Source organism: Diadema antillarum, unplaced genomic scaffold, assembly GCF_040938485.1.
Source record: "Diadema antillarum isolate AM-2024a unplaced genomic scaffold, OU_Dant_1.0 scf00000044, whole genome shotgun sequence".
Taxonomy (NCBI): domain Eukaryota; kingdom Metazoa; phylum Echinodermata; class Echinoidea; order Diadematoida; family Diadematidae; genus Diadema; species Diadema antillarum.
In genome coordinates this window covers 1,263,336-1,276,704 of record NW_027270933.1, presented here as the reverse complement: position 1 = coordinate 1,276,704, position 13,369 = coordinate 1,263,336, and positions in this window count along the sequence as shown.

Genomic DNA, 13,369 nt, shown 5'->3' with positions numbered 1-13,369 from the left:
TTTAAAACCACCTAACTTAAGAATAGATATTTGAATTCCATGAGCTTTTGCCCTCAACATTGTTATGGGGAAACGTATAACATGTATAGTATCTACCATGGCTACAATGCATTTTTTGTATCGAAATGAAAAAAAAATAAATGTTTTAAAGAATATGTACAGCTGACTAAAATTGCACAAGGAATACCAAAAAAAAAAAAAGAAAAAAGAGAGAGATAAATCAGGCTTCCATAGTTAGCAGGTACAGAGTACCATTAAATATGACTTTATTTTTTTAGGCCAATTCTAAGTGGATAAATTCCTGTATGTATGAAAACACCACAATCACATTCTTCATCCTTTCAAAAAATAACAAAGAAGATCTAAGACTACTTGTGTTTAGCCAAAGATGTAGACCAAACATTATTTGTTGTCCTTACTTTTCTTGCCAAAGTAATGATGTTAATGTCATTATTAGAACATATCGTCTTCCATCAGTTCATGTTGCCACTGAAGACTAAATGGAATTCATCAGTATCAAGCTTTATTGTCAATAGCTTGAAGTCGAGTCTACTGTTTACTATAAAGCTGTTACTTTTTTAGACTTTTAGACGAAAACTGAATTTCAGGTAGAAGACGTCAAGTCGGAGATCATAACAGTATATTGGGGTCCACTTAATTTATTTGCGCATAGGTAAATTTCTTTTGAGAGTCACTACTTCTACTAGACCACAAGTATCCTACATTTACATAGTCATTATTACATTAGTAGAACCACAACCACAACCACACCAATGAGCCACGTTTTGGCAAGCCCACCGAAAGGAAAGGCTGTTATACTCGTAGCTCGAAATTTGCTCTTTATTTTCATAGCTTGCTTTGTTTTGGGTTTATTTTTTTTACTCATCGAGTTCTTAAATCTTAGTGAAAACTATTATCGAAAGTACTGGACCCTACTAGCAAAGCGTACTGTCGTTCAGTCTGTACAGCCCAATCGCCGTACTTCGCACGGCGTCTGGTCGGGCTAGATCAAACTTAGACCTGACAAAAAAACCCATAAAACTTACCGGTGTTACCGCTGATTTTCTTTGTGGTAGCATTAGCTGGTCAGGAGAATATCCATTCCATGACTGCAAAACAGAACAATGGGCATGACTTCATGGTTCACACTGCAGCAAAGCTTGCCTGCCAGTCAACCAGTCGGTGTAACTCTGCTTAAGCTGTTGTCGCAAGCGGCGCGGCAGCAGCGGCGGCACTACATACACTCACTGCCGCGGCTGAAATGGATCTGCAGCACGTAGCGTAGGTCTAATACACATAGAGTTATGCAGTGTAGCGTGTGTCGTGATGGCCACGATGTTGATACGTTGTTTTGCCGTGCTGACTGTAGCGCGCATGGCCCTGATTTTATACAGCAAAGCGCTGTATGATGACATACGTTCTTTTGGCGTCGCAGTTTCCTTCTTTTTTCTTGAGAAACCACCATGAAAAAACAGTGTATGTAAAGATACGTTCATTTGCCGTAACAGCGAAAATGCTTTCTTTGTCATTTCTATACGTATCTCAGGTTACGTTGTTTTGCCTAGCTGGAAACGGCAAAGTTGTGAAAAAGGTGTGTAAGATACGCTTTTTATCTCTGAAATGGTAAACATTTGAGAATTGAGACATTCACCATTTAAAAAGAGCGCATTTTATTTAGGAGCCATATGCTCATAACTCAAAATGCCAAAAATTTCGAGTTACGTTCCTTTGCCTTATCACGGCCGCTCTGTAAGATCCCACATCAACATCACATCCACCTCACGACTTTTCACCTCCCATTCCCCCTTTTTTTCTTTCATATCCTTCTAGAACGTCTAGAAAATATGTCAAGAAAGTCTGATGCTTATTTTGTATTGGGTATTCAAAGAAATATATAGTTAGGAGATTATGCAGACACAATCCGGGATTATAATGTACCCTAATCCCATATAATCCTGTCCTATCCTGTTCCTAATGTCATACCACCTATACCTATACTACATCCTATTCCCAACTGATGAATCATTATCACATTCTTTTGTATATCAGTGACTCAGTTTCAGCCACATTTTGAGATGCATGAAGACATGGTTACTAAAATTAGATCACACACACCTTAATTAGGCCTCTTAACATATGAAAATACCTCTTCATAACACAATTTGAAATTGTGAATAATTGAACAATAACGTAGGTAAGTTTATCTTTAACACAAAAAGTTTGATCCCATCATAAATCTTAAGATTTCAATGTCTTTTGTCTATTTTCACTAGTTCCTAAGCACTTCAAAAGGTCGCTCATATTGCCCTTTCTAAAGAAACCCAGCTTAGACCGTAATGATTTGAATAATTTTCGCCCCATTGCTAATCTGTCTTTTCTTGGTAAAGTTCTTGAGAAAGTGGTTGCTCGCCAACTCAGAGATCATCTTGATGAACACCAGTTGTTTCCTAGTAATCAGTCTGCCTACAGGCACTTCCACTCCACCGAAACCGCCTTATTGAAGGTACTCAATGACCTCCTCTTAGCAGTAGACAAAGGCCATGAAGTTGCTCTTCTGCTTTTAGACTATTCTGCTGCGTTTGATACTATCAATCATGAAATTCTCCTTAACAGATTGGAGACTAATTTTGGTCTAACGGGAACAGTCTTGAGATGGATTGCATCTTACTTACACGACCGCCACCAGATGGTTACTGTGAACGGTGCATTTTCTCAGTCGTTCCCTCTTAGACATGGTGTCCCCCAGGGGTCTGTGGTTGGTCCTTTACTATTTCTTCTATACACAGCCCCTCTGTCTTCAGTAATCAACTCTCATAACGATATTTTACATGTTATGTATGCCGACGATACTCAAATCTACATAATCATACAACCAAATACCCAAGTCGAAGCACTCTGCAAACTTAGTAGATGCGTTGATGATATCAAGCAATGGTCTCACGATAATTATTTGAAATTGAATTGTGTTAAATCGGAATTTTTATATGTTCATTCTCAGTTCAGGCGGGGTAGCTCTCTAACAGAATTTTCCTTTGAAGATAGTACTATCCCCATCTCTCAGTCCGTCAGAGATCTCGGAGTTATTGTAGATGAGCATCTGAACTTTCAACAACATATTAAGAATTCATGTCGTTCTGCTGCTTGGGGTATTTGTAAAATTGGTAAAATACGTAAATTATTGGATCAGTCTTCCACGGAACGTCTCATTCACGCATTTGTTTCCTCTCATCTTGACTACTGCAATTCCCTTCTTGTTGGTCTCCCTGCTTCAAGTACTGCACCACTTCAAAGAATTCAAAATACAGCTGCTAGGCTTGTGACCCTTACAAAAAGATCTGACCACATTACTCCAGTTTTCCAATCCCTCCACTGGCTCCCCATCCATCAACGTATCACTTTTAAAATCCTCCTTATTGTTTACAAGATATGTAATAATCTTGCCCCATCTTATCTTAAAGATTTAATTTCCTTCCGCTCCTCCACTTCAACCCGTTCTCTTCGTTCTTCCTCCGCTCTCCAATTATCACGTGGTCCCCGCACCTGTACACGTTATGGTGATAGGGCCTTTTCAGTTATTTCCCCACTTCTTTGGAATGAACTCCCTTTTTATATTCGTAACGCTGAAAATGTTGATAGGTTTAAGTCATTGTTGAAAACTCATCTGTTTACACAACCTTAATTTTGCTGTTGTTGTTGTTGCTGTCGTTATCATAATATGTACATAATGCTGTATTTTGTTTTTACGTTATATATATTATTTTTCCCCGATTTGATGCGCTTAGAAACATCAGTATTAAGCGCTATATAAATGTTATTCATTATCATTATCATTTTATTTTCTTATTTGAATATTTATAAATAGGCATGAATATTCATGATAAAAAAACCAATGACGAACACGTAGCGGACCAAATAAAAACGTTTTGTGGACGTTTATAAAGGACGAAGACGTAGCAGACATAGTAAAAGCGTTTTTTAACGTCCAATGACGTTTTTAAAACGTTTTTCAAAAACCTGTGCTTTGTGGTAAATGATAAGTCCAAATTTTGACGTTATTTGTACGTTTTAAAAACGTCCATTTTAAACGAAGAATCTAAAGAAAAAAAAACACGTTTGGGAAACTTTCGTAAAACGTTATGTGTTTGCTGGGTTCGCCAGGTCAATCTTCATACGGTCTCTGTAAGATCCCACATCAACATCACATCCACCTAACGACTTTTCACCTAACATTTTTCCTTTTTGGTCTAAATGTGTAATGTCCCAAATATATAACAAATATACCCTGCCTAAGTTTCAAGTTTCTTGGTAAAAACCAGTGAGGTGTAAGAAAAGGAGAGACAACTTAAATGCTCTCCTTTGAAGGATGCGCGGCACCGCCGAGAAGTTATGAGCTTAACCAGGCGCGCCGGAAGCAGTTTTGGATTGGGGGGGGGGGGGGGGGGGGGCAAACATTGGATTAGACCATGCATATGTTACACAATATACACATACACACACACACACACACACACACACACACGCACACACATCTATTATTTATATATAAATGTATATATATATATATATATATATATATATATATATATGTAAAGTGGCGTACGGTGGGTCGAAACATGGGGGGAACCATAAAGTAATTTTGACGGTATGTATGCTTGTGCGTGTGTGCGTGAGCAATAATGGGACTACAATACATTACGGAATGTGATACATTCAACAACGCAGTCATTGAGGAACATTGTAAATTTTCCTTACATGGATTATGGAATGACGGTGTGAAGCGATCGACAAAATTATATACTGTCAGCAACATAAGGTGAATGGCATAACAATAAAATGCGAGCGAGCGAGCTTGAAAATTTTGATATTCTACAGTTCCAAAACTGGAGTTTGAATTGTAGCTACATATTTCGCTTTGAAATAAATGGGGGCGCATCGGGCGCAACTGCTGGCAATTATTGGCAGCAACATTAGGAGAATGGCATAACGATTCAATGCGAGCAAGTAAAGCGAGCGAGCTTGAGAATTTTGACATTTTACAGTCCCAAAACTCCCGTTTGTAGCTATATCTTTCGCTTTGGAAATTAAGGGGGGCATCGGACGCAACTGCTGGCAATTACTGGCAGCAACATTAGGAGAATGGCATAACGATTCAATGCGAGCGAGCAAAGCGAGCGAGCTTGAGAATTTTGACATTTTACAGTCCAAAAACTCCCGTTTGTAGCTATATCTTTCGCTTTGGAAATTAAGGGGGGGGGGCATCGGACGCAACTGCTGGCAATTACTGGCAGCAACATTAGGAGAGTGGCATAACCAATGATTCAATGCGAGCGAGCGAAGCGAGCGAGCTTGAAAATTTTGACATTTCACAGTCCCCAAACTCCCGTTTGTAGCTATATTTATCTTTCGCTTTAGAAATTAAGGGGTGGGGGCATCGGGCGCAACTACTGGCAATTACTGTCAGCAACATTAGGAGAATGCATAACGATTCAATGCGAGCGAGCGAAGCGAGCGAGCTTGAAAATTTTGACATTTTACAGTCCAAAAGCTGCCGTTTGTAGCCATATTTTTCCCCTTTTATTCATTTATGTACATATTTATTTTATTTTCTTTGTTTATTCAATGATTTTTATTATCATTATTAATATTTTTATTTATCTATTTTTATTTTTATTTTATTTTATTTTATTTTTTTTTTTTTTGGGGGGGGGGGGCTTTTTGGGGGGCAAAAATGCGTTTTGCCCCCCACTTTTTGGATTGGGGGGGGGGGGGGGAGGGCGGCCGGCCCCCCCCCCCCACTTCCGGCGCCTATGAGTTTAACTACAGGTGGAAATCAGAGAGCATCAATAATCGGGACTAGCGCTCTCACATCTAGAAATACTTGCCCCTACACTGTAAAAAATGCGATATGCGACATGTTTATGAACTAAACACAGTGTTAAAAATATAAACACTTTGTTTAACATCTAAACACCCGGTGTGTATAGCACGTTTAAAGTATTGAGAGTTAAAGTGTTTAGCTTGGAGTGTTTAGTTGGAGTGTTTATTCTGGTCACGCTATGTTAATCTAGATATGCCCATATATATATGTAAAAGTGTTGGAAATGGTGTGTAAATTGCAATTTCTAGTTTCCTTTTATCACGAGAAAGTGGAAACTGTTACGACATCAAGATGCACTATGAAATAATTCATGTTTTATGCCTTTCATGGAAATGCCTAATCAATAAGGAAAAAGGATAACCTAAAAATATGTAACACAACTGTAATACATTTATATTTTGGTTTCTCATGTACGGTCTTATTTTTTAACTGCTAGAAAAAAAAAGGGAATTGCCTTTGTTAATGATTTCGTTCATGGTTTAGGGCATTACCCAAATGTTTGTTGGTTAGGCCTAAACACTTCTACTGTCAGGGTAAACAGACGCGTTTATATTTAGAACGCCTCGTAAACACGTTCTAAACACCGCACATGTTTAACATAAACACTGTGATACTCGTACTCTACAAGTCAGCAGCGCATGTGACATGACGGCCGCGGCCACAACGCACGCAGTGGTGCCCTGTGCGTGCGCTTCTAGCGCACACTCGTGCTATATGACCATAATCAATGCACAATTGGCTGAATTGGCGGGAAAGAAGATGTGCGCGTACGTACCTGTACGGATGGATCTGTCTGAATGGCTGGCTGGTGCTGCCCTAGCAGCGTGATGTGCGTAGGCCTACAGTACGTGCGCATTCGTTGCTTGGCACACTACACTTGTACACTGTACTTACGACTCGATCGACTGCACTGACTGTTGTAATACTGCTGCATAGCGGATCTAGCTAAGATGGCGTCGAAGCGATAAAGTTCTAGCCTGGCCGGCCTGCATGAAAGCGGTAAGTCTGCTAAGCCTGCTAAGTCGGTGAATAACAAGATTTATTGCAAAATTGCCCTCGTTTAATGTAAACTGTAGTAGGCGTAGAAATAGGCTACGCCCTTAAAGATTTTGCTCGTTTGTTTTAGTTTTCTATTTCTAAATCTAACGGTTAACGTTTATAGAACGGGGAACGCTCTAACTGTAACGTGTTAGTGTTGTTAACGTTACAATAGGCCTACACTCTACAGATTACCGGTACCGTAGTTATGGGTAAACTCGGCCTAGCGGGTAGACTCACTGTATCTTTTACGAAGTTATGAAGTATCTTTCACGTGAATGACGATGGGTTAGTGACTATATTATGAGTGAAATTCAGTTTTATTCCCTGTAAATTCTTCATAACTCAACAGGTGGTGAAAATTGAATGTAAAGCCCGTAAGAATAGGATGTCTTGGAAAGGGATGCCGATGACACCAAAGTGGGTGACGATGATGTCCTGACGACTGTATAAATTCTGCAAGACATTACCTCTGCTGGCAGAGAACGAGGCATGCTGCAGTCAGCAGAGTAAATCAACTGGGGATAGTACATCACTGTATACTACCCATGTGGAAAGTGGAAATCAAGTAAGTACTCAGAATTACAGAGCCAAATCAATGAATATTATGTACTTAAAGGGCATGTAAATGATTTTCTATAAAATGCAGATTTTAGATGCTTTAAGTTCTTCTGTTTGTTTGTCTGTTTGTTTATTTTGTTTTTTTTTGTTTTGTTTTGTTTTGTTTTGTGTGTGTGGTTTTTTTTGGGTGGGGGGGGGGGGGGGACCTACTCCCGACTCCCGAATCCATTCCATTACCTAAAATAAATATGGAAACTTGATTTATTGTAAATATTGTTGAAAGTGTAAATTACAGGTGTGAAAATCTTCACCCAAGAGACAAAGGATACAGTAATGGTCGTAACTCTGCTTGATAATGATGATGAATAAGAAAGAAGCAACAACAAGAAAAAAAGACTTGAACTATGTCCAGAAAATTCAGCAAAGTAAGTAAAAACTGACGCAAGACACTAAGTGCTAATGTGACGAAGGGATTCTGTCATTCCTTTAAATTTGAACTTGCTTATGGATTCAGTCAACTTCTTTGCTACCCATTCATTTTCAGAATCTATGGGAGCAGTTAAGTCCATTGTATTGCAAAGCCAACTGATTTGTTTTCCTTGTGTAATCATTTCTTTTTACCAGCACCAGTACGTCATGGAAGAATTGATCAGGGATCACGCCAAACCTGTCTGGATTAGAATGAAAGATGCATGCGCTTTACTATACACCCCGTCTAAAAGTGCAAACATCTGAGGATTACAAGGACATCGCAAGATATACTGATATACAGTATATCTATAGGCCTACATGCCATATGAAGGAAATGAACCATGGATAACAATTTTGAATATTAATAATCTTTTTCCCGCTAGCCGTGTGATGTCTCACATCGTCATGATGGACTACAGACCTATTAGGAGGCACCCCACCTGTTAGAGCAACCTTTCTATTGTTTTTTTTTTCTTCACTGACAGTGTGCATGTAAACCTGTATACTAGAATAAAGTAAATCATATGGGGGATGATAGGGTTTTGTATGCGATAGGGCTTCAGTTCTCCGTGTGTGTGTATGCGTGTGTGTATTACATAATGACGAACCTCTAAAGAAATATGAAGGTAGGGGGCCTATATAATTCGAAGAGGAATTCAAAGCTTATTTGATGAAAATTGGTTTTAAAATGGCAGAGATATCCAAAACAAAGCGATTCTATTGTCCTCTGTGCTTACGATAATGGTCACCTTCATTCTTATTGCTCATTCATAGACATGTGTAATTGTCTTTTTTTAACAGCTGGTACGTAAAATTGTAATTTTATCTACTATGTAAAGACACTTGCTCGAAATCGTTTTGCACTATTAAGAAAAACAGTTTTATTCACTTCATTTTATTCATCAATCAATGTCCTTGTAAGATATTACTCAAGAACTTTGTTCGATTGGCTTTCTGTTACATTCTTGTGCAAAAGGGAATATAGAAATCAAAACAAATCAAATCAAAATATTTGCCATTTCATTTTTTTCCCCTCAGGTGCTTCCTAATACAATCAGCAGATATTGGACGCAAATAAGAGGCCAGTAGTTGTATTTGTTCGGAATTCTTTGCAATTTTCTTGTAGACCTGATATGAAATGCAGTATTCGGTAGTTAATATTTTCTTTCTGAGATATTCTTTAAATCGGTCACATGGAGAGAGGTATTAGAAATGTAGTACAACATGTATGGAGAATAGGGAGGAGTTTTGCAACTGACTGACAAATTGACAAGGGAGGAGTCTTGCTGATCACATCGCGTGTTCATGACAGCCTTGCATACCCTCCCGCCTCCAGTTGCAATGCATTTTTTCTTTGTTCATATCCTCTTGTCTTTACCAAAAATTCTGCTGTGTCGAGATTGAAAGTAGCCCTCCATACCATGATTATGTGGAGTATGATGAAACTGATTAGACTCTAATAGACTATTCATGTATACCCATTGAGTTTGACTTCTTTCTCCAAGGTTCTAGCAAGGTACAGTTGTATAATTTTTTTCTCACTCACCCTTTGAAATCCACTAACATTCTAATATTTCTCTCAAAATAGCAAAAGTGAAAAATCCATACAGTACTGTTAGCCTACATGTACTTTCAGTGATCGTCGCAGTGAAAAGAACAATATCATGTATGTATTTAAGTTCCATTATTGGTACTGATCAGGGAGTGCAGATGTTCACCACCGGCTAAATACAGTGAAAACATTTTTTTTTTTTTTTTTTTTTTTTTTTTTGGGGGGGGGGGGGGGGGGGGGGGGGGGTCTCTTTATGATGGAGTGCATCATCTATACTCCCTGATCAGTACCAATACGACCATAGTGTTGTGCATGGTATAATTTGCCGTGAGCCTAATCTGGTTTGGGTACCCAAAGCACTTTGCCAATAATTGATGCAATTTTGGATTTGTTCACAGACTGCAGTTATGTTCCTGGAGGTATTACATATGTCAAGCTTCCGAAGCGTTGAGTTGCAATTCACAATCAACAAGTTTATTAGTTTGTTTTACAATACTAAGAATTAGTTCTGAATACAGTAGAAAGACGGCAATTCTTGAAAGTAGGCCAAGAATTATATGTAACTAAAAAGTAATTGTTAAATGCAATATTGTTTTTTCTCCAAAATGAGTTGTGTGCCATTTCCTGCATATACAAACTTTACTGTCTGTATAGGAGAGAATTTCAATTACGTCTTCCTGTACAGGCCAGTGACTCCCAGGTATCTTGCATTTAACTCAGTATGGTGTCGTATAGCAAAACATGGCAATATCTAAAGGGGAAATCCAGTGAAAATACAAGTTAGTCTGATAAGAAAGAGTAAAATATTAAGAGTTCATTGGTAAAATTTTGATCGAAATCGGATGTAAAATAAGGAAGTTATGACATTTTGAAGTTTCGCTAATTTTTGAGGAAACAGTTCTTGAATGGTTATTTATGAATATGCAAATGGCAACGTGGGCATGTCATTCCCCACTTACTTAATTTAAAGTTTTTCATCCAAACGCAATTATTCCCGAGGCTCAAGTCCTGATATAATAACTGATCACTTTCTGAAGTTATTCAACCAGCAATACCATAATCTTTCACATTTCATTAACATAAACATTGAATTTCATCATTTTTTTTTGTACACAATCAATGGAAAATTGTGAGGTTATGACATGGTCAACTCACTCATTTGCATATTCATATCCACTTTTAACTGCTTTTCAGAAATTAGCAAAACTTCAAAATTTTATAACTTCCTTATTTTTCATCCGATTTCATTCAAATTTTTACTGTTAAACTTGTAAGATTTTACTCTTTTTTATCAGACTATCTTATTTATTAGACTCGATTTCCCCTTTAAAGGATTTTAACTTATTATTCATCAGATATTGCCCAAGCTTTGACTGATGTTTTGATAACTTACATTCAGAGAAGTGCCTTTGACTCTTGTAGCCAAAATGTTTGTGAAAGCTAACCCAGGTCTTCCCTGGTATTATGCGTTGTAAGTGTGCTGGTGATTTGGTACATCATGGGTAAATTCTATATGATGTTATGCGTTTATCTCATTCCATGCAAAAGTGGAAACAATCCACTTTACATTAATAATTACATGGGAATTAACATGCATGATGAGTAACATGTCTCATTTAAACACGTAGAAATTAGCATGTATGAATGTATGATGTGTAAACATGTCTCATATAAACACGTGGAAATTACCATGTATGATGTGTAAACATGTCTCATATAAACACTCAGCATGTATAAGGTGTAAACATGTATCATATAAACACTGAGAAATTGCGATGTTTAATATGTAAACATGTCACATGTTTAGTGTATGCAATTTTGTGATCGATCTAAAAATCAGACATGTGTTCTGAGAATAAACACTCAAATGGCAAATAAACATGTCGCAGTGTTTTTAATCTGTCACAGCGAATAAACATGTCGCAGTGTTTACATTGTAAACAGTGCGTCATGTTTATTTTTTGGTTCAGTGTTTAGATCTTAAACATTGTGGGTGATTATGTGACTGTGCGGTGTTTAGTATTTAAACACTGTGAGTGATTATGGTGTAAACGTTTGGTGTTTAGGCTATAAACAGAGCAGGTGTTTAGTTTTTAAACATCAGAACCGTTTAAAACATAAACATGTGTGTGTGATAAACACCTAGGGTGTGCTGAAAATAAACACAGCAAGTGTTTAGTTCGTAAACATGTTTAATATATAAACGCGTCGCAGTGTTTTTAAACTGTCACAGAAAAGTGTTTAGTTAGGTGTTTAGAAACTAAACAAATTTTTTACAGTGTACTGCATTTCGCTCTCTCCCTTTCAGTGTGATGGCAACAATGAAGTGCAACAATCAAAATGCAGTGTAAAACTGACAATTTTTAAAAGCAAATAGTTTGAAAGCACGCTGGAGCACGCTTTAGCGGAGTACTTTATTTGAAAGATCAAAATATCCCATATTAATGGATAGAAATCTAACATGCGGAAATGTGCGCATTATAGAAAAATATTACGTTTTTAAGAGGGCCTAATTTTCATTTCATCTCGATTTGCGCATTACGAAAAAATTAGAAATACATGTTTATAATATTGAATTCTTTCCTAAACTACTCTTAATCAATTCGAGTATTCGATTTAAAATTTTACGGGGAAATAAAGCTTGTAATTCAACGAAAGGTGAAATGCGTTTTTCGTCTCCGAACTTCGCCTTGCAACTAGAGCGGTGCTGAGCATGACTTCAAAGCGTATAGTGGAATGCTAGACATACCATTATAACGCTTTGAACCCAAACAGGTGTTTGCATGAATTACGAGGGAGTTGTCTCTCCTTTTCTTACACCTCTCTGGTAAAACTATGGGACTCGGTGTCTCCAAAAGTACTATTTTGGAGTCACCTCTGCCCATACTTCAACCAGAAACTCTTAGGACAAAGTGTATTATTTGTATCATATAACTCAAGATCCTGCTGAGGCACCCGGCTGGTTGTTATTCAAAACTCTCTGCCCCCCCCCCCCCCCCCCCCCCAAAAAAAAAAAAAAATAAGGAGAATGCGCAGAAAGGGTTGAAAGGTTGGTCCGTCGGGTACTAAATCGAGCTTGGGTCTGCCTGAACCATATGACGTCACCATGGCCGAGTGGTTGAAGGCGTTGGCGTTCCATGCCAAAGACCCGGGTTCGATTCCGGGCGGAGACCAATTTTTCGTCTCTTTCACTATTCGAAGTATATTTCGCCAGATGCGATATATATATATATATATATATATATATATATATATATATATATATATACATTTATATTGAAACATAGAAAGAGAAAACTGAGCAGGTAATAATAAATAGTGAAAACTTTCAGCAAAGAAAATGGGTTATCATCGGGATTCGAACTCGAGATCTCCGGATTACTACACCGGTGCTTTACCGACTGAGCTATTGAGAGCCCTAGTTCGGTGTTCGTCGTGTGGTCAGAAGCTATGCTGTGTGTATGTGTGCCACACACACACACACACACACACATACGTACATGCCTAGTATGTCCGAGGACCATGACAAACTACCTCCTCTTGAGGACAGATGTTATTTAGCTCTCAATCGTCATACGGTTAAAAGACTCATAATAAAAAAGAATGCCTTTAACGACGCTCACAAGATTACGCGCGTTTTTTTAAGTTTACAAAATAATCATAGACCTATACATCAGAGGACATGATTTCTTGTTTTGGTATACGTCCGAGATAGCTTTCTCTGATGTTAACATTTTATGTTTCAACATTCGACAGAGGTCAACCACACACAATTACATTTGTCAGACATTATAATGCAAACCTGGGTCCTGTTTGATTAAAACTTGCTATTCTAACAAAATAAGATTTCTGTGACTAAGGTCAATAGC